The 26,441-nt window shown below is 35.4% G+C and overlaps 1 protein-coding gene across 6 annotated transcripts in view; it reads left to right on the forward strand.

Moving 5' to 3' along the window:
• The window catches only part of NIPBL (NIPBL cohesin loading factor), a 192,987-nt gene that overhangs the window by 47,978 nt on the left and 118,568 nt on the right, over positions 1-26,441 (forward strand). For 2 of the 6 annotated variants that reach the window (XM_015139874.3, XM_078004663.1), the window contains exon 2: positions 23,526-23,611. The exons of 3 other annotated variants lie outside the window; for them this stretch is intronic. The gene's annotated coding sequence lies outside the window, so the exon portion shown is untranslated. Of the gene's footprint in view, positions 1-19,081; positions 19,200-23,525; positions 23,612-26,441 lie in introns of all 6 variants that reach the window. One more of the 6 variants, XM_078004661.1, reaches the window with a different exon arrangement.

The following is a 26,441-nucleotide window of genomic DNA, read 5'->3' on the forward strand; positions in this document are numbered from 1 at the left end:
TTTTTTATTTTTGTGGGTACATAGTATATGTATTTATGGGGTATGTGAGATATTTTGGTATAGGCGTGCAATGAGTACTAATGATGTGGTTGTTTTTAATCTGCCACATTGTATTAAACCGATTATTTTAGATTGTGTAAATTCAAGTGAAAACAATTGGTAATAGGGCAAATGGTTTTATGTATTTTTTTTTACCGGGAACAAATTTAAACAATTATTAGAATCAGAGCACCTATAATTGGAGTCGATTTTTCCTGAAGCTGAAACAAAATGTTTATTGGTTTGATTTGAAAGGAGAAGTTGGTTTTGTTGACATTAGAACTATAAACACTTTTTCCTATAAATATGTATATTCTCCCTCTAATATTTGCTTTTTGATTAACAGTATGCTATCATCTGCTTTTGTATCACGACTTGAGTTCAAGAGTTGTAAGTGTATGAGATCTGAGAAAAGAATCCTCTGCTCCATTTCACCTAATGTTATATTCTCACCAATTTGTATAACACTTACATATTATATGTATTGTTTTCTCAAATAAGATACAGGCATATATTTTACTGAGAGGAGAAAAGAATATCAAGGTGGATTTTTGGTTTAAAATGTTATTATTCATATTCAAAACTTGTAGATCATTATAAGGATTTTGCCTTTGTCTGAAAAAGTCATTGAAAGATTTCAAAAAGAGTGACATGATCCAACCTGTATTTTAATAGAATCTCTGGTTGCTATGTTTAACTGCCAAGGAGTGCAAGAGTGAAAAAGACCAATTAAGAGGCTAGGAAGGGAGCATGGTGGCTTGGAAATGGTCGAATTTTGGGTATATTTTGAAGGTAGAGGCTCACAATCCAAAAATTGTGTAAAAAAGGTAGGAGTCAAGGATAATAACAAGATTTTTGGCCAAAGGAACTGGATGAATGAGTTGTCTTTAATCAAAATTAGGAGTATTATAGAAGAAGCATGAAGAATAGGATAAAGAATTTATTTTGGAAGTAAGTTTGAGATGGTTGTTAGACATCCAAATGGAGATACGAAATAGGCAGTTGGATATACCAGTCTGGAGTTCAGGAAAGAGGTCCAGGCTGGAGTCATTAGCATATACAGTGTTTAAAATCCTTGAGACGTGGAAATCACCAAGGGAGAATAAAGTGGTAAAGGAGATGAAATTTAAAGACTTACTCCAAGGGTTTTGAAAGAAAGTTAAAAAAGCAAAAAGATTTGAGAAAAGAAAAGTTGTGTTTGGGGTTTGTTTGTTTTTGAGACAGGGTCTCGCTCTGTTGCCTGGGCTGGAGTGCAGTGGCAAGATTATAGCTCACTGCAGCCTCAGTTTCCTGGGTTGAAGTGTTCTTCTCACCTGAGCCTCACTAGTTGCTGGGATCTCAGGCATGTGCCACTATACCTGGCTAATTTTTTAGATTTTTAGTAGAAATGAGGTCTAGCCATGTTGCCCAGGCTAGTCTCAGACTCCTATGCTTAAGCATTCCTCCTGCCTCAGCCTCCCAGAGTGTTGGGATCAAAAGCATGAGCCACTGCGCCCGACCAAGAAATGGCTTATTTAAAAAAAAAAAAGAAAGAAAACAAGAATGGCAATATTAATGCGAGACAAAGTAGTTTAAGTTAAAAATACTAAAGTAATGAAAGACAAAGGAAAAAACTGGGTTACAGCTAAAATTTTTTATAAACCAAATAAATAACTAAATATAAAAGGCAAGAAATATTTGAAATGTAAGTTTAACTTGACAAAATATAGTTACATAGTGGGAGATTTAATATAGCATTTTCAATACTAAAATATCTAGTAGACACAGTAGGAAGATAGAGGTATTTAATAGAGTAGTTAAACTGAATAAAGAGAGATAAACATAAGTTCAAATAAAAATATGCTTCTTTTTTCTTTAGGGTAAAAATCTCCCCTTTGGTCTCAGAGAAAGAGTTCAGAATTTTTCTTTTAAATCATTCCTTTTTCTGTGATAGTAAGAATAAGCTTTTATTCCTTCCTTTAAATACTTATTAATGCGCATCATATGCCATGCTTGATTGGACTATAGTAGTGAACAAGATATACTCATTTTCTGCCCTTTTAGTACTTTAAATCCAGGGAGGGATTTTATTAAACAACTGGTTACAGAAATATTTATTTCATTATAGTTACGACAAGTACTGTTGGGTAGAGCACTTGAGAGTGTGTTTAACAGAGTACTTAATCTAGTTTAGGAAAGATCATCAGATACTTTCTTGAGACAGCGACCAGGGTAGGAATTAGCTAGTTCGAGGGTTTTTGGGAGGAGTGGTTTACACATGAAGAAGTGAGTGGCTTTTCAGGTTAAAGGCATATAAAGACAGTGAAGCAGAAAGAAGAATCTCTGGGACTAAAAGAAAGCCAGTATAGTTGCATCATATTGAGAGAGAGAAGGAGTTGTGTAGAAATGAACCCACAGTAGGAAGCAAGGAGTAAATTTTAAAAGTCAGGCTGGGCACAGTGGCTCACACCTGTAATCCCAGCACTTTGGGAGGCCGAGGCAGGCCGATCATGAGGTCAGGAGATCAAGACCATCCTGGCTAACACAGTGAAGCCCTGCCTCTACTAAAAATACAAAAAAATTAGCTGGGTGTAGTGGCTGGCACCTGTAGTCCCAACTGAGGCAGGAGAATGGCATGAACCCAGGAGGTGGAGCTTGCAGTGAGCCGAGATTGCACCACTGCACTCCAGCCTAGGCAAAAGAGTGAGACTGTCTCAAAAAAAAAAAAAGTCAAAGCATTATTTCAATTTTTTGAACGAAGCTAAATAGTCTGTCCTTAGCAGCTAAAAATGTTGCATTCTTTTCAGAGGTCACACACTGTTGCCCTACAGGCCAAATCCATCCTGCAGACTTGTTTTCCCTGACCTATGCAGTGTTTTTTTAAAAAAAAAAAAAGTGAGTGATTTAAAATCAAGAAACCATATTAAATTTAAAAAAAGAAGAAGAGGGGGCCAGGTGCGGTTGCTCATACCTGTAATCCCAGCACTTTGGGAGGCCGAGGTGGGTGGATCACCTGAGGTCGGGAGTTTGAGATCAGCCTGGTCAACATGGCAAAACTCCGTCTTTACTAAAAATACAAAAATGAGCTGGGCATGGTGGCACACACCTGTAATTAATCCCAGCTACTCCAGAGGCTGAGGCAGGAGAGTCACTTGATTCTAGGAGATGGAGGTCACAGGTGAGCTGAGATCGCACCACTGCACTCCAGTCTAGGCGACAGAGTGAGACTCCGCCTCAAAAAAAAAAAAAAAAAGGAGAAGAAGAGGGAAGAGCTGATTTCTAGCTTCTCTTGAACACTTAAAGATCTGGTCACATGACCTGCATTCTATAGTACCTGTAATCTCAAGTGAAGTTGCTGCTAACACTTAAAGATCTGGTCACATGACCTGTATTCCCAAGTACCTGTAATCAAGTGAAGTTGCTGCTTTGGGCAGTCTCCAGATTGCCACTTCTTTTCCTTGTTTTATATCTGTATTAGTTTGTTCTCACATTGCTATGAAGAACTACCTGAGACTGGGTAAATTATGAAGAGAAGAGGTTTAATTGACTCAAAATTTTGCAGGCTGTACAGTTGGCATGGCTAGGAAGGCCTCAGGAAATTTACAATCATGGCGGAATGCAAAGGGGAAGCAGGCACATCTTCAAATGGGTGGCAGGAGAAAGAGCAAAGTAGGAGGTGCTACATACTTTTAAACTACCAGATCTTGTGAGAACTCTGACGAGAACAGCAATGGAGAAGTCCAACCTCGTGATCCAGTCACCTCCCACTAGGCCTGTCCTTCAACACTGATGATCACAACTCAGCATGAGATTTGGGTGGGGACACAGCCAAACCGTATCAATATCCATTCTTTCTTTCACTCCTTTGGGGTGACTTTGTGGTCATTGGGTATTTCAGTAGCAACCTCTACTTTAATATTAGTACATATATGTATCTCAGGCATTATGAATTCTAAACACAGATAACTTAAGGAAAAGAGCTTTTCTTGATCAGGTAATTCTATTTTGATAGAAAATTAGAAAAAGCTTCTCAAAAGTCAACTTAACTGCATTATGTTTGTGTGTGGTCAAGTGTTTAGCAGGCCAGCAGTTGAGTTCAGCATGGCATTTATTCATTGTATTTATTTTCACACTGCTCTGAAGAACTACCTGAGACTGGGTAATTTATGAAGAAAAGAGGTTTAATTGACTCACAGTTCTACATGGCTGGGGAGGCCTCAGGAAACTTACAATCGTGGCAGAAGGTGAAGGGGAAGCAAGGCACATCTTACATGGTAGCAGGAGAGAGCAAGGGGGGAATGACCAAACACTTTTAAATCATCAGATCTCATGAGAACTCATTCACTATCACGAGAGCAGCATGGGGAAACCACCCCCATGATCCAGGCACCTCTCACCAGGTCCCTTCGTCAACACGTGGGGATTACAATTCAAGATGAGGTTTGGGTGGACACACAGAGCCAAACCACACATTCATCGTGTAAAACTTCCTGGCATCGTGGTAAGCACTGAGAATATAAAAATAAGCGATAATGTCTTTGTCATCAAGCAGTTCATAAGCTAAATGTGAAACCCATCATTTTATAAATAACTACAGTGTAGTCCAAATGCAGAAATAGAAATGCACATTAGATGTAGAGGTAACATGAGATTGCCTAAACAAATCAAGCTTTAGAAGAATAACTCCAGCAGTGTTTTTTTGTTTGTTTTGTTTTGTTTTTTGAGATGGAGTCTCCCTCTGTCATCCAGGCTGAAGTGCAGTGGCGTGATCTTGGCTCACTGCGGCCACCTTCTCCTGGGTTCAAGTGATTCTCCTGCCTCAGCCTCTGGGATTCCTGCCAGTAGCTGGGATTACAGCTGAGTGCCACCATGCCCAGATAATTTTTTGTATTTTTTTTAGTAGAGACGGGATTTCACCATGTTGGCCAGACTGGTCTCGAACTCCTGACCTCAGGTCATCCGCTCACTGCAGGCTCCCAAAGTGCTGGGATTACAGGTGTGAGACACCGCGCCTGACCCCAGCAGTGGTTTTAAAGGTAGAGTAGATAGAACAGGATGATCGGTTTGGAGACCTCTTTTATGATTGATGTTGCCCATGAAAATCTGTGTGGAGATGTCTGATAAGTAATTGCATGTACAGTAATAACCCAAATAAAAATTATCTGAAATAGATGAGTACTATATTGTAAACAATGTTGTTTCCTATTTATTCTACAAGTAGAATAACATTGTTGGAGTCAGATGGTTAGGCCACTAACAGAGAGGCAGTCTGAAAATCATTGGTTTGGACTTTAAGAATTTCCTCAGTGATTTCTTCCATTCCCCCTTTCTCTCTTTCATTAGATGTGGTTGTCTTGGGTTTTCCCTATCTACAATTTATGGTCTTGAGTGAAGTTAGCACCAATTATTACAATAATCACTAATTTTGTTGCAGTTTCCAATCCTCCTTTGCGTGTCTGTCTTGACAAACTCCCGTTCTGCCATTTCCGACTTTGCTTTCGTTTTGTTCTATGCTTTAAAAATCCTATAGGAATTCATTTCAGGAAGAGGAACTTTTTGAAATTTCTTAAGCAATAGAAATAAGCTTTGTTTTCTTTATCATCAGTTTATCAAGTTATTTTTTTAAATAGGCTCCTGTAACTTTCTAATGTAAAGTTTTGTGAAAAATAATTTAGCATATCTAATTTCAGTGAGGGCAATATTACTCCCAGGAGGTGAGAATTAGTTGTGGGGGAATAAAATCATAGATAAACAATTAAGAAACAATTATTAGGGAGCCTCCTTAGTGCAGTAGGTGTTTTGTAGGTTTTATAGTCTGAAGAAACACTGTTTGGGGATAACGTGGCTATGTGTTGATTTGAGAACAAGTTTGATTAGGTAGGGGAAAGATTGTAACATCTGAAAGGAATTGGACACCAAAAGCCAAATTTGAGAAGCAAGATTTTACTTTATATTGAATTATACCTCATATTGGTAAAAGGGAGTCCAAAGCCAGATCTATTTAAGCATGTTAAGATAGATAGAAATATTTTACAGCATATTTCTAATGAAGCATGATGTAAGTTTGTTGAAATCTAATGAAACATATGCTGCAACCTAAACTGATTTCATAAAAACTGATCAACAACTGTCTCAAGAATTTTTATTTAACTCAAAGAACAAATTTCACTTCTTAGTGAGGCTCAGAGATTACTTGCCGTTTATATTAAAAAGCCAATTTTAGGCTGGCCGTCGTGGCTCATACCTGTAATCTCAGCACTTTGGGAGGCCGAAGAGGGCAGATTACTTTAGTTTAGGAGTTCGAGACCAGCCTGGGCAACATGGCGAAACCCCACGCTACAAAAATACAAAAAATTAGCCAGGCGTGGTGGCGCGTGCCTTTATTCCCAGCTACTTGGGAAGCTGAGGTGGGAGGATTGCTTGAGCCCAGGAGTTGAGATTGCAGTGAGCTGAGATCACATAACTGCACTCCAACCTGGGTGACAGAGCAAGACCCTGCCTCAAAATTTTTTTTTTAAACAAGCCAATTTTAATATAATAGAAATATCTCCTTTTCCCCCTGAGTTTTTCTTTCTAAATACTATAAACCTTTTGACAGAAAACTTTCAGTGTATCAGAAGACTTTCGTTTTCAGTCATTTGTATAATTCTTCCTTTCATTTAAAAAATCTCTAATTTTAAATAAGAATGTCCAGCATTCTTATTTGATGAGCTCCATCTTATTGATGGAACTATTTGAGACTTAAAGTAGATGTATTTCCAATTTCAAGAGCCTATAAGTAGAAGAAAATAAGAATAACAAAACTCAAGTTTAACATAAGAATTAATGGAATTAGAAATGTGTAGGAATTAAAGCTTTTAAGTGAGGGTAAAGTGTCAAGAATAAAATAATATTGCAAAGAAGGGATGATACTCAATTCTGAAAAAACAGCAGTATTTAGAATAATGATTTCCAGAGTTGTAGTAGGATGGGAAAGATGTAGTAGAATGTGACTGGGCGGTGTGCAAGATAATTTAGCTCATTGTGGAAAAGAAATTAGAACTTTGAGATGTACTTATTTTTATCTCATCCTTTTAAAATGTCTATGTTATGACCTTTACAGTAAACATATTTATTGAAAGTGTAAACACAAACAATATTTACTGAAAGGAATTGTTTTGGAGACCACTGCTTAAACTACCTGAAAGAACAATGAAATAAAAAGAGCATGGAAGGCAGATACATTTAACTTTTTAAATTCTGGCTTAATTGTTTACAAACTTTCTAAGCAGGGCAAGTTAACTATTTTGAACCTCAGTTTCTCCAGTTATTAGTATTAGGTAATTCTTACTTCATGGGAATGTTTTGAGTATTAAATGAAATAATAAATACGTCAAAGGCTTTATAAAGTTTCCCTCCCTTTTTGTAAAATAAAAAGGAACCAACAAGTTGAGGTTACAAGAGATATGTTGATGGGATGAAAAATTAATCAGCTGTTAGCTGTTGCCTGGGTATTTTCCTTGTGATTATTTATTTTATTTACATATATTTTTGGAGACAGAGTCTGTCTCTCTGTCACCCAGGCTGGAGTATTGTGGCGTGCTCTCAGTTCACTGCAACCTCCACCTCGTCGGTTCAAATGATTCTTGTGCCTCAGCCTCCCGAGTAGCTCAAATTAGAGATGTGTGCCACCATGTCCAGCTAATTTTTTTGTATTTTTAGTTGAGATGGGTTTCACCATGTTGGCCAGGCTAGTCTGGAAATCCTGGCTTCAAGTGGTCCACCTGCCTTGGCCTCCTGAAGTGCTGGGATTACAGCCATGAGCCGCCACACCTGGCCACAGTGATTTTTTTTTTTTTTTCCTACCACTTTCTTCTTTCAATAAAACCATACTCGATGTACAAAAAGAGCAGGAAAGTCAGGAGACTGGGAAGCTTTGCTACTAACTTTGAATGTGTGATCTTGAACACGTAATTTCATCTTTTTCTTACCTGTAAAACAAAGGGATTGAACTAGATTACTTGTAAGATGCTTTCCTACTTTAATATATCAGTGAATCTTTTCAAAACAGAGTAATTATATTGAATGTCACTGTCATCCTAGGGTAAGTGAAATAGTCTTTAACGACATGCAGGTGACAGTTTGTGAGCTTGCTTAAAAACATGATTGCTTTGCCTGTTCTTCTCAAGAAATTTTAGTCAAGTGCAAGTTAGAGCTGATCAATACAACCAAATCACAGTGTTTTTGCATTCCCAGAAATTGTTAGTACTGTATGTGATCAGTATGTACAATAAATTTTTTTATCAACTAAAAAAATTTCTTAAGGAAAAAAATAATGACCTAAGGCAAAATGTTTAGAGCTAGATAAAGGAAATTAATATCTCTAGATGCGATTTTACTTTACAACTTTATTGAGGTATGATCCATTTAATATAAACTTCACCTGTTTAAGTATACAATTTGATGGTTTCCAGTTTTAGAACCTTTTCATCAGTCCCCAAATTTTCCTCAAGCCTATTTGTAGTGAGTTCCCAACTCCCACAACCCTCTCCAGTTCTGGCAACTACTGATCTGCTTTTTGTTTCTATAAATTTTTCTGGACATTTCATCTAAAAAGAATTATACTGTATGTAGTCTTTTGCATCTGGCTTTTTTCACTTTACGTGTTTTGAGGTTCATTTATGACATGGCATGTATCAGTATTTTGTTCTTTTTTATTGCTGAATGGTAGTTCATTATATTGCGATATGTTGTCTATGCACTAGTTGGTAGATACTTATATAATTTCCAGCTTTTTACTTTTATGAATAATACTTTTTTGAGCATTCATGGAGAAATCTTTGTGTGGACATACGTTTTTATTTATCTTGGATACATTACTAAGAATGGAATTGCTGGACCATATGATAAATTAACTTTTTAAGAAACAGCCAAACTGTATTCCAATGTGGCTGTATCATTTTACATTTCTACCAGCAGTGTGTAAGGGTTCAAGTTTCTCCACATCTTCACCAACACTTGATATTGTCTGTCTTTTTTATAATATTACGGCAATTTAATGGATGTGTCATGGTATCGTGGTTTCAATGAGAGTATACCTAATGACTAATGATATTGAGCACTTTTTTTTGTATGTTTTTAAGCCATTCATATGTATGTGTTCTTTGGCGAAGTGTCTAAGTAAGTTCTTTGCCCATTTTAAAAGTTGCATTATCTTCTTGTTCACTAGTGAGAGTTCATTTAAATTCTGAATACAAGAGCTTCATCAGATTTGTGATTTGGCAATAATTTCTCCCAGTCTATGGCTTGTCTTTTCACTTTCTTATTGATATCATTTGAACTATGAAAGTTGTTAACTTTAATGAAATCCAGTTTATCAGTTTTATCTGTTATGGCTCATGTTTTTGTTATCTAAGAACTCTGCCTTGTTTTTGTCATCTAAGAACTCTGCCTGACCCAAGGTCGCAAATGTTTTCTCCTATATTTTCCTTTAGATGGTTTATAGTTTAAGCTCATACGTTTAGGCATTTGATCCATTTGAATTAATTTTTGTGTATGGTATAAGATAATAGTCTGTTTTATTTTATTTTGCATGTAGATGTCTAGTTATCTAAAAATTATTTGTTGACAAGACTGTCTCTTATTCCATTGAATTTTCTGGGCATCTTTGTGAGAAATCTAACATAAATACAAAGATTTCTTTCTGGACTCTAAATTCTCTTCGTTGATCAATCCGTATACCTGTCCTTACATTAATACCATACAATCTTGATTACTGTAGCTTCATAGTAAGTTTTGAAATTGGGTAGTATAAGTTCTCCAACTTTTTTCTTCCCCAAATTATTTTGGCTATTCTAGATCCTTTGTATTTTCCTATAAAGTTAGGATCCGCTTATTTCTACAGAAAAAAAAAAACAGCTGGGATTTTGAAAAAGATTATGTTGAATCTATAGATCAATTTGAAGAGGATTGCCATATTAACAATTTTGAATTTTCTAATTTATGAGCATGGAATGTTAAAGATCTTTTTGACTCAGCAATGTCTTATAACAGTGTGCAATACAAATCTTGTACTTCTTTTTAAAAATTTATTCCCAAATACTCTTCATGGTCCTAGTTTGAATGGAATTGTTTTCTTAATTTCATTTTTGCATTTTTGCTAGAATGTAGAACTACAACTGATTTTCGTATATTGAGTTTCTATCTTGTGATCTAGCTGAGCTTTTTTTTTATTATTCTAGTTGTTTGTTAGTGGCTGCTTAGGATTTTCTACATACTGGACAGTGTCATCTGATAATGCAGTTTCATTTCTTCGTGTCTAATCTGAATGCATTTAATATCTTTTTAAGTTTTTTTCTTTTTAAGATATGTTACTTTTTGGTGTTTTACTGTACTAAAACCTACAGGACAATATTCAGCGGAAGGAATAAGAACAGGCATCTTTGTTTTTCTCCTGATAGGGAAGTTAGCTGTAGACTTGTCATTGACACTCTTTATTAGGTTGAAAAAGAGCCTTTTTATTTCTAATTTTTGAGAGTTTTAAAAAATAATGAATGGTTGTTGGATTTTGTCAAGTGTTTTTCCGTGTCTTTCGAAATGATCATGTAGCTTTAGTTGTTATTTCTATTTATAAGATGTTTTACATTAATTTATTTTTAGATAGTTAACCACCCTTGCATTCACAGGATAAATCCCATTTGGTCCTAATGTATAGTCATTTTTATATGTTGCTGAATTTGGTTTGCCAGTTTTTAAAAAATAATTTTTGTATGTGTGTTCATGAGGGATATTGGTCTGTAGTTGTTTTTTTGTTTTTTTGTTTTTTTTGCATTGTCTCTGTCTTTGGTGATACCAGACTCAGTTGGGAAATATTCTCCTCTAGTTTATAAAACAGTTTATAAAAGTTTGCTATTCTTTCTTACATATTTCATAACATTCATTGGTGAAGATCATCTGTGCCTAGGCTTTTCTTAGTGTGAAGATTTTTAAATAGTTCAATTTTCTTATTTGTTAGAGATCTATTCAGAGTTTCTATTTCTTGTTGAGTCTGTTCTGGTAATTTGTCTTTTGAAGAATTTCTTTTTTTCTTTTTTAATATAAGTTGTGTAATTTGTTGGCTTAAAGTTCATATTCCTTTTTAATTCTTTTTTTTTATTTTTTTGAAAAGGAGTCTCACTCTGTCACTCTGTCACTCCACCACCCAGGCTGGAGTGCAGTGGTATGATCTTGGCTCACTGCAGCCTCTGCCTCCTAGGCTCAAGTGATCTTCCCACCTAACCCTCCTGAGTAACTAAAACCACAGGTGCGTGCCACCATGCCCGACTAATTTTTGTATTTTCTGTAGAGATGGGGTTTCTCCTTGTTGCCCAGATTTCTCTCAAACTCCTGGACTCAAATGATCTACCCGCCTTGGCCTGGAAAGTGTTGGGATTATAGGCGTGAGCCATCGCACCTGGCCTTCCCTCTTAATTTCTAAAGGATTGGTGATGATTTCCCCTCCTTCATTTCTGATTTTGGTAATTTGTGTCTGTTCTTCTCTCTTACTTTCCTGGTCATTCTATTTAAGGGATTGTCAATTTTGTTGATTTTTTTTTAAGAACTAATTTTTGAATTCATTGGTATTTCTCTGTTTTTTGTTGTTGTTGTTTTCTGTTTATTTTTACTTTAATCTTTATTTTTTTCTTCTTCCTGTTTTTGATTTTGTTTGCACTTTTTCTAGTTTCTTAAGGTATGAAAGCAATAGATACTGATTTGAGACCTTTCTAATATAGGCATTTCAAGCTGTAAATATTCCTACAAAACTGCTTTAGCTGTATCCAATGAAGTTTGATATGTTGTGTTTTCATTTTCCTGCAGTTTTAAGTATTTAATTTCTCTCATGATTTCTTCTCTGACCCATTGATTTTCTCAGATTTCTTTCGGTTATGGATTTTAATTTTATTCTTTTGTTGTCAGGGAACACCCTTTATATGATTTGTTGTAAATTTAGTGAGATTTATTTCTTGGCCCAGCATGTGATCAATTTTGAAGAACGTTCTTGTGTGCTTAGAAGGCATTGAGTATTCTGTGGTCTTTGAGTGTTCTGTAAACTTAAGTTAGGTTATTTTGGTTGATAGTGTTGCTGAAGTTTTTTACATCCTTGTTAATTTTCTCTCTAGTTATATTTATCATTCAGTTCTGTTGGTTTGTGCTTCATATATTTGGCAGCTTCGTTGTTAGGTATGAACACATGTATAAATGCTGTATCTTCCTGATGTACTGACTCTATCATTATGAAATATCCCTGTTTTTCTTTGTTACTATTTATCTTCAAGTCTGTTTCATCTGCTGTTAATAGCCACTCCAGCTTTTTTATTGTTTCTGTTTGTATGGAGTATATTTCCTATTATTTTACTTTCAATCTACTTGTATCTTTGAATCAAAGAGTGTCTTTTGTAGAAGTATATAATTGGATCTTGTTATTTGAACCAATATGATAGTTTTTTGGCTTTTGATTGTCATATTTAGTCTATTCCCATTTAATGTGATTTTTGATATGAGTGAATTTATTTCTGCCATTCTTCCTTTACTGCCTTCTTTTGTGTTAAATATTCTTTTAGTGTACTATTTAAATTCTTCTGTTGATTTGTTTTTTGGTTTTTTTTTTTTTTTTAAAGAACAGAGTCTCATTCTGTTGCCCAGGCTCAAGTGTAGTGGCTGTTCACAACTGCCATCATAGCATACTACAGACTCAAACTCTTGGCTCAAGTGATCCTTTCCCTTCAGCCTTGTGAGTAGCTAGGAGTACAGGCATATAGGAGTACATTGGAGCACACAGTTGTACACTACTGCATGCAGCTCTCTTGATTTTTTTAAAAACAACTTTTTAGAGTTATTTCCTTGGAGGTTACTATAGGGATTATAATATGCTTCTTAATTTATCACAATCTACTTGTATAGTTAAATTTTTATTCCAGTATGGTAGTAGAAAAACTCTCCCTTTAATAAAGTTTAGAGTAAATAAGTTTTTAAAAACATACTGTTTTTTTAAAATGTACTGTTTTTAAAATCCTAATTTTTATACTTAGTAAATCTTATACTTAATAATTCTATTTTATGATATTTCTAAACTATGGTATCAGTTCTGGTGTGTTTTCTATATCAATTAACATTTAGCTAGAATTTATTCTATATTAATTAACATTATTAATTATTAACATTAGTATTGACATATGTCAGCATTTAGTGAAATTCTAGCTAAATGCAGTGTCATATTGAATTCTGTTATGAGTTTCATGGTTACTTATAATAAACTCCCAGTTTCCCCATTACACAGTAGAATGGTATTTTTCCAATTTGAACTCTTAATTCTAAATTTTCTTCTACCTTTAAAATTCTGTGATTCTATTTGGTCAAAAGTGTCTATAGAAATAATACTTAATTTGATATGTTTATATAGCAGTTATTCAAAACTTACTCATCTATTATTTGCTGACATCTGATGAGATATAGTTCTAGAGACATTTTTTATTTCTGGACTTTAGTCTTGGGTGGATGAAAATTTGATCTGATTTCAGGAAAGAAAAAGGATCTTAAGTTAGAATCCATAACATGTGTAAGAAGTTTGTTTTTAATGTCAATGTAATGGTAATTTTTGATAAAGAATTTAATTTTTTAATTTAATTAACTAAATCTAATTAGTTAATTAGATTTTTCTGTATGATTTCAGACACCAATAGTGAAAATTACCCAATTCCATTTAATTTGGTAGCAGTAAGATATCAGTTGGCTTTTATTATTTAATCTTCCTTGCTCCTTTATCAACTATACCACATTTATGTAAGTAAAAACTTACTCATGTTGCTAGCTTTTTGTGGAACTGTTTTGCATTTTATTCTCAATTTTCCCAAGGATTTTACACTTTCAGTCCATGTAAAACTTCAACTCTTATTTTTCTTAATAAGAGTATTGCAGGGAGCAGTTTCTAGAATTAACTGATAGGTCTCTGTTAAAATGAGGTTCTCTTTCTAATAAAAAACAGGTGTGACGTGGCTAATGTAAGCTTAACATGTAAAGATCATGGTATTAAGATCACTTGATACATGTTTGCATATGACCACCTGGTGTCATCATTTTAACTACATGAACTTGCTCAGCATCCTGATTTCATACTCTTTAACCTAGTGTTTGATTGTATAAGGCGTTGTGTTTTTCATCTAATACATTCTCTAGCAGTTTTGTGTTTCATTTCAACCTGGTAACCATATGACCAGCATTGTGCTAGGTATTATGGAGAGATTTCAAAAATTAATTTTAAAAAATTAATTAGACAAGATTCTGTACTTAAGGTGCCAATGAAATGATTAGAAAGAATGTAATTATGCATGGCTGGATGCTGACTTTGTGTGGTCTAATACAGGAATTCATTAAAGGAAAAGATTGTGAAGTAAAATGGTAGGTAGAGGATGGTTTCCAGGAAGAATTGGAACTTGAAGGATGGTAAGTGAAATGATAGAGGAATAGAGGATAGATAGATTTTGTCTAGGTGTAATGATAAAATAGCAACATAGACAGTCCTTGATTTACAGCAGGTCAACTTTACCGTTCGGATTACTAATGAATGGGAGCAATGGTAGAAGATCTAAGATTACAGATAGTGATTTTTCATTTTAGAAATATTTGAGCAGTAACATTTTAAGGGGAAATGATTGTCATGTTGACACATTCACACATTGGTACTATAAGAATTTGTAGTGCCAAAAAAGAATCATGAATGAATTCCCACATAATGAAGCAATAAAGAACTTTCAGAGGCCACGGAAATAATTCAATTTTTGAAGAGCTATAGGTAGACCTGAGTAGCTAGAGTTAAGAAGTTACCAAAGATAATGAACCATTAGAGAAAGTGGAGTCAGTAGAGTCAATCTAAGGTACAAGAAAGAAGATTGAGTCACAGAAACCAAAGAATGAGTTGCAGGATAGGACTCACTACGTGCGTTGAATGTTGCAATACTGTTTTTCTTCTCTTCAGTGTCCCTCTTTTCCTCCTTATAGCTTAAATTCAAAGGTCATTTAATCATTCCCTTGCATACAAATACCTTCAGTTCCTTCGCTCCTCTCTGTTTTGGCAAAACCACAGCTTTGGTTAAATCTCACCCTCGCAGCTAAGTGGTACTGGAGAAGAATTCAAAAAACATAATGACTGGTCTCACTTTAAAGGCAGTGGGCTCTTAATGTTACCCAGCAACTGTACCACACTTCTTTGAGCCGTTCACTCTCCTAGATGATTGTTTTATTCTTTTTCCTCTCCTGAAAACCTCCAACATCTCTTCCTCATCAAGGCAATCAGAAAAGCTTTCACAAGTACCTGACATCACATTTGTCCTCCCATTCTTTGTTAAACCTACCCTAAACACGTTTCTGCTCTTCTGTCCCACCATTTTCAAAATGGGTCTTCTCTAAGTCACCAGTAACTTGCATCAAGTCTAGTGGTCAGTTCTCAGACTTTAGTATTCAGTGACCAGTTGATGACTCCTCTGGTATTGGGGGCTCTCTTCATTTTGCTTCTAAGGTACCATATTGTATTAGAATTGCTGTATCAATCCCAGTGCCAACACAGAACACACAATATCCAAGGTTTCTTTTCAGTTCTTTTTGTTCTTAGGATATATTCCAGTATATTCGTTTCCTAGGGCTGCTATAACAACTTATAATACCATAAAGCTGGTGGCTTAAAACAACAGAGATTTATTGTCTCACAGTTCAAGGGGCCAGAAGGCCAAACCAAAATGTCAGTGTGCCGATTCACCTTCCAAAGGCTCTAGGAAAGAGTCCTTCCTTGCCTCTTCCAGCTATTGTAGTGGCTCCAGGGATTCTTTATCTTGCGGCTACATAAAACTCCGGTCTCTGACTCTATCCTCCTGTGGCTCCCTTAGTATGTCTGTCTCTTTCTTCTATCTTATATAAGGGTGTGTGTCATTAGATTTAGGGACCACCCTAAATCCAAGATGATCTCATCTTGAGATCCTTTATTACATTGGCAAAGACCCTTTTTCCAAATAAGGTGACATTTATGGGCTCCCAGTGGACTTATTTGCAGGGGGGTTGTGGGGTTTTATATTTCAATAAACTACTCAGTAATTGTATAGTTATAGTACTGTCATCGCAGTTACTTGAAAAATTTTTGTGTGTGATTATGGTATTATTTGATCTATAGTTGAGTTTGTTTGTTGCTGTTTGTGTTGAGTTTTAGGATTTGCTTTTTCATCCACTAATCAATAATATTGATTTTTGAGTATAGGTAACATACACAGTCATGTACCATATGATGACATTTGGTCAACAACAGACCATAATGACTGAGGTCCTATAGGATTTTAATACCGTATTTTTACTGTACCTTTTCTATGTTTAGATACACAAATACTTACTATTGTGTTATAAATGGCTACGTATACAGTACAGTAACATGCTGTTTAGGTTTGTAGCCTAGGAGCAATAGGCTATACCAGTAGCAATAGGTGTGTAGTAGGCTATACCATCTAGGTGTGTGTAGGTACATTCTATCATGTTTGCACAGTGATGAAATTGCCTAATGGTACATTTCTCAGAACGTTTGTCCCTGTCATTATGTGACACATAACTGTGTGTGTCTCCGAGGTCAAAGTTACTATTAGGAGGATATGCCCAGAATTCTCACTACCATCCCATTTTATCTTCCTTGTGGATAACCATTTTATGATTACTGTCAAGTTTATCTTAACCTAACAAGTAAGTCTGATTAACCTCATCTTAATAATGGGACAAAAACAAGCGAACTGCCCAGAGTTCCTATCTTTGAAATGGTGGTAACAAGACTTATTCATTGGATTATATTGAAGATTAAATGGGGAAAAAAAACTAAAACAACTAGCACAGTGCCTGGCACATAGTAGATTTAATTTCCTTTTTTCCCCTCTGTACCTCATAATATAGGCTATGTATTGCCTACAATTAGGGAGGCTAATCAATTTGTTCACATATAGCCTTTTCTTTCTATAAAGGAGAATTTGTGGTATATTAAACAGGCATTATAAAATATTGCCCAGAAGTTTTATCAATTTTTTGGCTTTCAGCTCCGGAAACTATAGATAGCATTTATCTATAGTTAGTAGCACTGGTTTGTAAATTTGGAATCGTGATCCTCTCATTCATTTATGTATTAGAGCAAAGTCAGACTTATTTTAAAAACAATTCTGACCTGCCTGAGGCTTCTGTCTAGAAGTGGAATGTATTTTGGGTAAGCTTCTTAAACTTCATAAAATCACCTTCTCATTTGTTCCTTGCCTTAATTGATAAAACATGTACTTCTGCTCTTAATGATATTCAGCCATATACTCTTGACATTCTAAATTTTTCTAACACTCAATTTTGAGAAATGTATTAATGGAGCACTGACTAAAGGTTGGCATTCTCTGCATTCCTGTGAATATTTCAAATTTTACTTTTAAGTTAAACCATACCATTGGAGATCTGTGTGCATGGATTGCATGATTTTGACCTCCTGTTAACTTTGCGTTTACTGGATTGTACTTTTAGGATGTGATTTCCCCCGCCCCCCAAGAAAAGAGAGGAAAAGGAGAAGTCGCCTAAAACAGATCTTTAATTTTTTTAGGAACACTATTAAGGACCTTCTCCATTATGTCATCCAGCGTCTTTCTGAGGACTTACTAGTGAAGTTACTCTCTGATTTCTGCATCTTGGAAAAGCTGTACTTTGGAACAACTACTAATTCACTTTTATTTTACATACATAATACTTTCTTCTTTTCGTTGCTAACGAGGAGACTAAAGCCTTATTTTAGGACCAACTCTTGGAGTTTGGAGAACAATGTCTGTTTCTGTGTGCCATTTTTATTTATTTTCGATATCAAAATGTATCCTTTGCCCGGAATCTTTCCCCTGTTTATTTTTAGTCATATGTATGCATCAAAATTACCTGAAGCACTTATTAAATACCAGCTCCCATCCTTGAAAACCTTGGGTTCAGCGGGTGTAATAGATTGCATTAATAGCATCAGTTCTTTGCCATGTGACTATACCATTTACCACCTACTCCTAAAGGGGCAGATTATATTTCGTTGCCCCCTGCTTTGGATTTGGTCATAGGACTCACTTTGGTATTAGTGGGCATGACATGACCAAAGGCTTGAGTAGCACTGGCAGGATTGGGCTCGTATTTTTGTGCCTCTATCATCTCCAAAAGACCATGTCCAGCCTGGCCCACTGGTTCCAGGAGAAAGGTTGAGAGACTGTAGTTTTAGGCCAGTACGTATTGAAGTATTTAGGGGAATGAACTTTGATGTTGTCACCTCTTAAATGGTTCAAGGGAGACACACCACACACACACACAAGCACGCACGCATGCACGCACGCACGCACACCCCTGACCACCACCACACCACGAGTGAGGAAGGGAAACAGGAGGAAAGAGTTTGTGATTGTTTAAGCAGATGGAGCAAAATATAAACAATTGGTGAATCTGGTTAAAGATTATGGTAGTTTCTTGACTGTGTAATTTTTTAAGTTTGAAATTATATCGAAAGTAAAAGTTATCTTTTCCACCGAAAAATGTGAAAACATTTAAAACCCAAAGAAAATTGTTCTGCAAAGTTTCTAAATCAACTAATTTGAACATTAAACTTTGTTAAGTGATAAAAAATCTATACTAATGAACTATGTACTGTCCAGAATGCACAGAGTATTACTGTTTTTTAAATTTTTAAATTTTGAAATAATGTAGATCCATAGGAAGTTGGGGAAAAATGTACAAGGAAGTCGTCACCCAGCTTCTCACAATAATAAAATTTTATATAAGTATATTACAGTTTCAAAACCAGGAAACTGACGTTGATACAATCCAGGAACTTGTTCAGATTTAACCAGGTGGATATGTACTGTTGTGTGCGTGTACGGCAGGGGTGTGTGTGTACAGTTGTGTGTACATGTAGTTATGTATAACAGTACCACACTCAACTTACTATTCTATCACTGTAAGCACTACTTTGGGTGCTATCTCTTCATAACTACACCTGCACTCTTGTTTTTTTGTTTTTGTTTTTTCACAGGGTCTTGCTCTGTCACCCAGACTGGAGTGCAGTGGTGCAGTCACAGCTCACTGCACCCTCAACCTCCGTGGCTCAAGTGATCCTTACACCTCAGCCTCCCAAATAGCTGGAACTACAGGTGCATACTACCACACTTGACTAATTTTTGTATTTTTTGTAGAAATGGGCTTTTGCCATATTGCCCAGACTGTTTTTGAACTCTTGGGCTCAAGCTATCCATCTACCTCGGCCTCCCAAAGTTGGTATTCCAGGCTTGAGCCACTGTGCCTGGCCCACTTGGGAGTTTTCAGTCCCTGGCAACCACTAATCTTTTCACCATCTCCATGATGTTATTATTTCAAGAATGTTACAAAAATGGAATCATGTAGTTTGTAGGCTTTTGAGATTGGTATTTTTTCTACTTGGTGTAATTTCCTTTATATCATCCAAGTTGATGTTTTTACCAATAATTTTTTTCCTTTTATTGTTCTAGCATTCCGTAGTATGGATCTACTGTGGTTGGTTTAACCATGTCTGCATTGAAGGACATTTGTTTCCAGCTTTTGGCTATTATGAAATTGTCTTAGTCCATTTTGTGCTGCTCTAACAGAATATCTGAGACTGGGTAGTTTATAAAAACAGAGATTTATTTCTTACAATTCTGGAGTCTGGCAAGTTCAAGGTTGAGGGGCCCACATCTGGGGAGGACCTTCTTGCTGTTTCATCCCATAATGGAAAGTGGAGGAGCAAGAGAGCACAAGACATTAGTGGGGAGAAATAGAAGGGGACAGAACTCTTCTTTTTATCAGGAACTCACTCCTGAGACAACAACATTAATCCATTTATGAAGGCAAAAGAGTCCTTGTGAACTAATCACCTTTTAAAGGTCCCATCTCTCAACACTGTTGTATTGGGGATTAAGTTTCCAACAAATGAACTTTAGGGGACGCAGTCAAGCCATAGCACAAATAAAGCAGCTTTGAACATTCATTTGCAGGTTTTTGCATGAACATAGTTTTCATCTCATAAACACCCAAGAATATACAATTGCCCTTTTACTTAGCATTTAGATTTTTCCTTTAAAGTTTATTCTGAGGCAATTGTTTTCATACTTTATTTGTGAAAAACTATTGTTCTTTCCAAGGCCTTAAAGCTCTGACTAATTCTGTAAACATAGTTATTGTAATTTCAGGTTAATATTTTTAAGGAGTATACATATTTTATTACATGTATTTAAGAGAGAAATGGATTCAAAACTAAGCAACTTTTAAGTGTGCCATGCTTATTAACTAAGATATGTGTGGGAGTAACCAGTAGATTATTTTTTGAAGTAGCATGAGTCAAAATAAATCAAATTGAGAGTGCCTTCAGCTTGTCTCTCAGGTGAGGAATGAACTAATTTGTATGTACCTTTTCTCCCTAGTCTTGTGTCAGTCCATCACTATGTACTAGATAATCTTCTTTCCTTAGCTAGTTTCTGTCCTTCTTCAGAGACTTGAACGTGCTAAGATCCTCATTTCTTCTTCCCCCTTTGCCTATTTAACTCTTACTTATGAGAATTCCCTCATCAGGCATTTCCTCCCTCCCCGAACATAAGTTTAATTAACCTTTTTTTCTTCTCTTGCAACAGTTTTTGTTTTGTTTTGTTTTGTTTTTCATATGAAAAACAGCTAGGACTCTGGAATGTTAAGAGTGGGGATTCTGGAATCAGACTTGGGCAAGTTACTTAATCTTTATGTGCCTCTGTTATTAATTATCTTAAAATGAATATAAAAGTAGTACCTAATTCATAAGATAAGAATTAAATGAATTAAAATATGTAAATCCCTTAGATAACAATGCTAGGCATATATTAAGCACTATGTTAGTGTCATGAAATGTCATTACTGTTAGGGAATTTATCACAAATATGTAATTATATGTTTCGTAGTGATTATTCAGTGCATCATCCCTACTGGACTCTTACAGTCTGTGAGGGTATGTCTCTTTGGTTTACCACTGTATCCTCAACAACCACTGACGGTCCCTATTGTAGGTGTTAGGTATTAAGTGCATGATAGTGAATGCATAAAGGTTTACTTTTTAAAAGAAAATCTGGAAATCAGATAATCAAAAAGAAAGAAATTAATCACTTAGTAAGTTTCATCTCCCAGTGATAAGAAAACTTAGATAAAGAGAGGTTAAACTACTCCTTCAAGTTCAGGCAATTCAGTATTCTAATTGAAAGTGTTGTGTTTCCTTTTTAAGTCTAGTTTTGCTTCTGTGTTTATGTGTCATAATTAATTGTGTTAAAACATAATTTTAGAAACCGATCTTTCTATATCCCTCTTTTCTATACCTCCCAATTTTACTTCAATTTCTTAAACAACAATAAAAGTCCCCTGTAACATAAGATAAAGCTTTTCTTCCTAATTATCTTCTTTAGGTACTTTAAAAATCAATCAGCTATCACATATTCTGGACCCCTATTGAGTTAATATCCCAAGAGTTTCAAAACCCAGAAACAAAACAAACAAAAAAAAAACCCACCAAAAATGCTGTTTGGAGAGTTTCAGGTTTAATTAAAGAGTCTGTTCAGTTCTTTTGCTGTTTGAAATCATTACCTGAGAAATTACGCTATAACACATGGTCATTTGATTTCTGTTTCCATTAGCCTTCTACCCTGGGATATATGACTATTACATTTTCTTTTTAATAATCTGTGTTTCATAGTAAGTTGACTTTTGTGGAACTCTGTTATTAAATCAAAAATCTTACTTAAAATTTAAAAATTTATTTTTCTAACGAACAGTTGGTATTACAGAACTAAATTTTTAAAATTTTATGTGCAGAAAGGATCTAGTATTTCATGTTATCAAAACTTGCATGTTGTGATTGGTTCATTGACCATGAGTATATTAATTTAGAAAAAAATACATCCCTAATTTATATCATACTTAATTTGTATACTTGTCATATAATGCAGAGGTCCAATGGAAAGCCTAGAAAGGTTACTGTAGGTAATGAGTTACAAGTCACTTTTCTCCATTGATAGCTTCTTTTTCTGTAAATCGAACTACTTAAAATAGTTTATAAACTTAGATCCTTAGTAAAAAGCTGTTTTTTATTGGTTTAAGTTGACTTTTTAAAAATTTATCTTCGCTGGCCAGGCGCAGTGGCTCATGCCCAGCTCTTTGGGAGGTGGATGGGGGGTGGATCACCTCAGGTCATGAGTTTGAAGCCAGCCTGGCCAACATGGTGAAAGCCCATCTCTACTAAAAATACCAAAATTAGCCGGGTGGGGTGGTGCATGCCTTAATCCCAGCTACTCGGGAGGCTGAGGCACAAGAATCACTTGAACCCGTGAGTCAGAGGTTTCAGTAAGCTGAGATCATGCCACTGCATGCCAGCCTGGGTGATGGAGTGAGACTCTGTCTTAAAAAAAAAAAAAATGGCCGGATTCAGTGGCTCACGCCTGTAATCCCAGCACTTTGGGAGGCCAAAGCAGGCGGATCACTTGAGGTCAGGAGTTTGAGACCAGTCTGACCAAGATGATGAAGCCCCGTCTTTACTAAAAATAAAAAAATTAGCTGGGCATGGTGGCGGCGCACACCTGTAGCCCAACTACTTGAGGGGCTGAGGCGCAAGAATCACTTGAACCCTGGAGGCAGAGGCTGTAGTGAGCCCAGATCGCACCACTGCACTTCAGCCTGGGTGACAGAGTGAGACTTTGTCTTAAAAAAAAAAAAAAAAAAATTATCCTCCCTAAAAAGCTATTCCAGTATCTTTTTTCACATTCATTAGTTATATTATTTAGTGGTTATATGTAGTTCTTTTGAACTGTTTTCTGAGTTTTTGAAACCAATTGCAGAAATACAGCCCGAGGGAAACATGGTTTAGCAGTAGTAGGACTGAAAAAAAGAAGGTTTTTTTGTTTTGTTTTGTTTGTTGTTTTGTTTTGTTTTTGTTTGTTTGTTTTTTTGAGGTGGAGTCTCACTCTGTCACCCAGGCTGGAGTGCAGTGGCGCCATCTCAGCTCACTGCCAACTCCGCCTCCCGGGTTCATGCCATTCTCCTGCCTCAGCCTCCTGAGTAGCTGGTACTACAGGTGCCCGTCACCACGCCCGGCTAATTTTTTGTATTTTTAGTAGAGACGGGGTTTCACCGTGTTAGCCAGGATGGTCTCTATCTGACCTCGTGATCCTCCCGCCTCAGCCACCCAAAGTGCTGGGATTACAGACGTGAGCCACTGTGCCTGGCCAAAAAGAAGTTTTAATTATTGCCAACCTCACTGTGAGACTGTAGTATTTTGTACCTAACAAAAAAGTTTCCATAGTAATCCTTAGTAAAAAAAAAAAAAAAAAAAAAAAACCAAAACAAAAAAAGCAAAACCTTCTATTACAGAAAACTATATAGTTGTTATACTGTACTTTTAAATTTTTGTTGTGTTTTTTATTGTCATATTGTTTTTTCTCACATATTTTCAGTCCACAATTGGTTGAATCCATGGATGTGGAACCTGTGAATACGGAAGGCCAACTGTACAAAAAAGACCCCAGAATTAATAAGTAAGGTTAGTAAGTTTTCAGGATACAGAATTAATATACAATATTCTATTGTATTTCTGCATCCTAGCAATTAACAATTGGAAATCAAAAATTTGTCAATTATAATAACATCAAAAATGTGAACTACTTAGGAATAAATCTGAAAAAGTATGTGAAAGCACCATAGACTGAAAACTAGTAAGCATTGCTGAGCGAAATTAAAGAATATCTAAATTAGTGGAGACATATACATCATTTGTAGATCATAATGCTCAATATGGTTATCAGTTCTACCCAAATTGTTACATAGATTAAATGCTATATCTATCATATTCCAAGCAGCTTTATAGAAATTAACAAGATGATTCTAAAATCCATATGTAACTATGAAAAAAAAAACCCCTAGAATCAGAACAGTTTGGGGAGGGGGAATAAATTTGTACTAAAGCAGAGATATTGATTAGATAGTTGGATATGAGTCTAGTATATGGGGAAGAAGTCAGATTTAGAAATACAAATTTGGGAGCCATAAGCACAGAAGCACTGTTTTAAAATCATGCCACTGAATGAGGTCAACAGTAGAGTATGGAGAGGAAGATGAAAGGAACCAGAAGAGGATTCTGGAGTGGCCAGGTTAGTCAGCAGAACTAGGAGAATATGTTGTTCTGGAAAACAAGTAAAGAATTATTCAAGGAGGAGAGAGTGATCAACTTTGTTGATTACTAGGTCACATCATTTGGGGTGAGAGGCTTGCCCACCGAATCTAGCAATTTTAGTGCCATTGCTAACTGTGGCTAGATATTTGGTGGAATGGAGAATAAAAACACATATGATTATGGGTTCCAAGAGAAAGTAGAAGAATTAGGGATGAATATAAACAACTGAGGTAATTTTGCTGTGAAAGGGAACAGAAAAATTAAGCCATTGTTGGAGGGAGATCATAGGGGTCAAGATAAAGGGTGGGGTTTTTTGGGTTTTGTTTTTATTGCGAGTAGGGAGAATTATTTGCATATATATGTTTTATGCTGATTGGGATTATTCAATATGTGGAAAAATGGATGATACAGGAGAGAGGAGAATTGCTGAAATGGTATTTTTGAATGAGTTAGAGCAGGATAGAGATCAGTATGCAGATTATGCATAAGTGCTCCACGATTGTTTGCACCTCTTCCATGTATACCCTTTCTTGATTGCTCTTTCATGTGCTTTATTAATGATCTTACCTATTTAATTGGGAGAGTTTCCTAAAGTATCTGAAACATATTCCGTGTTCTCATACTAGATTGTCTTGAAGAATTGAGGATCAAAAATCAAAGTAGCCAGAGTTTCTTGAAAAGATTCTTAAGGCAGCCAAATTCCAAATGGCTAACAGAACCAAAATGGCAAAGACTATTGCATACTTTCATAATTTAATTTTAATATTAATATAGAAGTCTTGTTCACAAGTTTTTCTTATATTTCACATATATCTCAAAAAAGTTTCCATTTCGGTATTTAAACAAAAAAAACCCACACACTTCGGGATCTTTTGCTTTCTAATATTGTTGAATAATCAGAAGAATCTGGCCAATCTTTAATGTGCTAGTAAAAAAAAAAAACAAAACTGAATTTTTAATTTTTCCACTTATTTACATTAGTTGAAAGTGTGCCCTCTTGTGGACTATTCAGTAATTTTCACATAAAAGGCTTTTATATTGCAGACTAAATTAATTGTATATCACATATGTTTTGGTCAAAAGTTGAGATCTAGATCTTAATTTTATAGTTCTTTAAAACCTAAACCTCATTTGGAAATAAACAGTCATTGTTTGATTTTGCATTTCTAATACGATTGTATATGCAACAGTCTTATAACAGTTTCAACCTATATAAGGGACTTGGAGACAGGCTATTTTTGCAGTGTAAAAGAAGATGAGGAATAAATTTTGTTTTGGTGTGTTGGGGGTGGACTAGGAATCCAAACAATTCATAGATACGCTTGGAAATTTCCTTTGTAGCCTCTATGTAAAAATAAATTTATAATAATCAAATTCCAGGACACAGGACTATATTTTTCCTGAGGTAGTTTGTAGTTTTGTATAGTTTGGTACAATTAAACTTTGTGTAACTAACTACAGGCCTCTGCAAATCCATTTAACTGTATAACAAACTGGGACTATTTAAAGTTATATGAAGTTTTATTGAAGTCAGTTCATAGAAGTATATAGTTTTACTCATTGTTTTATTTCTCAGCAAACGTGAACATATTTTATAAACCGCTTTTGAGAAACCCTACATCTCAACCTTATTTACTTAGTGGTAACTTTTCTTTCTCTGCATAATAGTACTCAGCAGTGTAAATATATCCTTCTAATACATGTTATAAATATATTATGTGATATAGCTACACTGTTGGGACACACATATACATTATTGGTATCCAGCATGGTGGCTGCAGAGAACTCAGTGTTCCAGAAGCAAAGCAAGTGTCTCAAGAGAGTTTTAGAACTTTGCTTTATTTTACATTTTAAAAATTTATTGGAAGTAATTTGGAACTTTAGAAAAGCAGAAATGTTTTAAAGAAAATGAGAATTTTTACAGTGCAACTTATTGGGAACTTTTTGTTTTTGAACTAGAATTTGAGGAAGATCCTTTCAGAAGTATCTTAAATAGCATGTGAAAAATCTGTTCTTAAATAGCAGGCAGGGAAAAGGAATCTGAAGGTGGCTTGACTGAAGTGAAAGGATTCTGCTGGAGAGGTGCCACTCTCTAGGGACTCACTGACCTATTTAAAATAGTAAGTAGTACCACATAGATTTATTTATTTACTTAACCTGTGTAGCTATTTAGCATTTATATCCCACCTATTTTCTAAAA

This window comes from Macaca mulatta, chromosome 6, assembly GCF_049350105.2.
Source record: "Macaca mulatta isolate MMU2019108-1 chromosome 6, T2T-MMU8v2.0, whole genome shotgun sequence".
Classification (NCBI taxonomy): Eukaryota; Metazoa; Chordata; class Mammalia; order Primates; family Cercopithecidae; genus Macaca; species Macaca mulatta.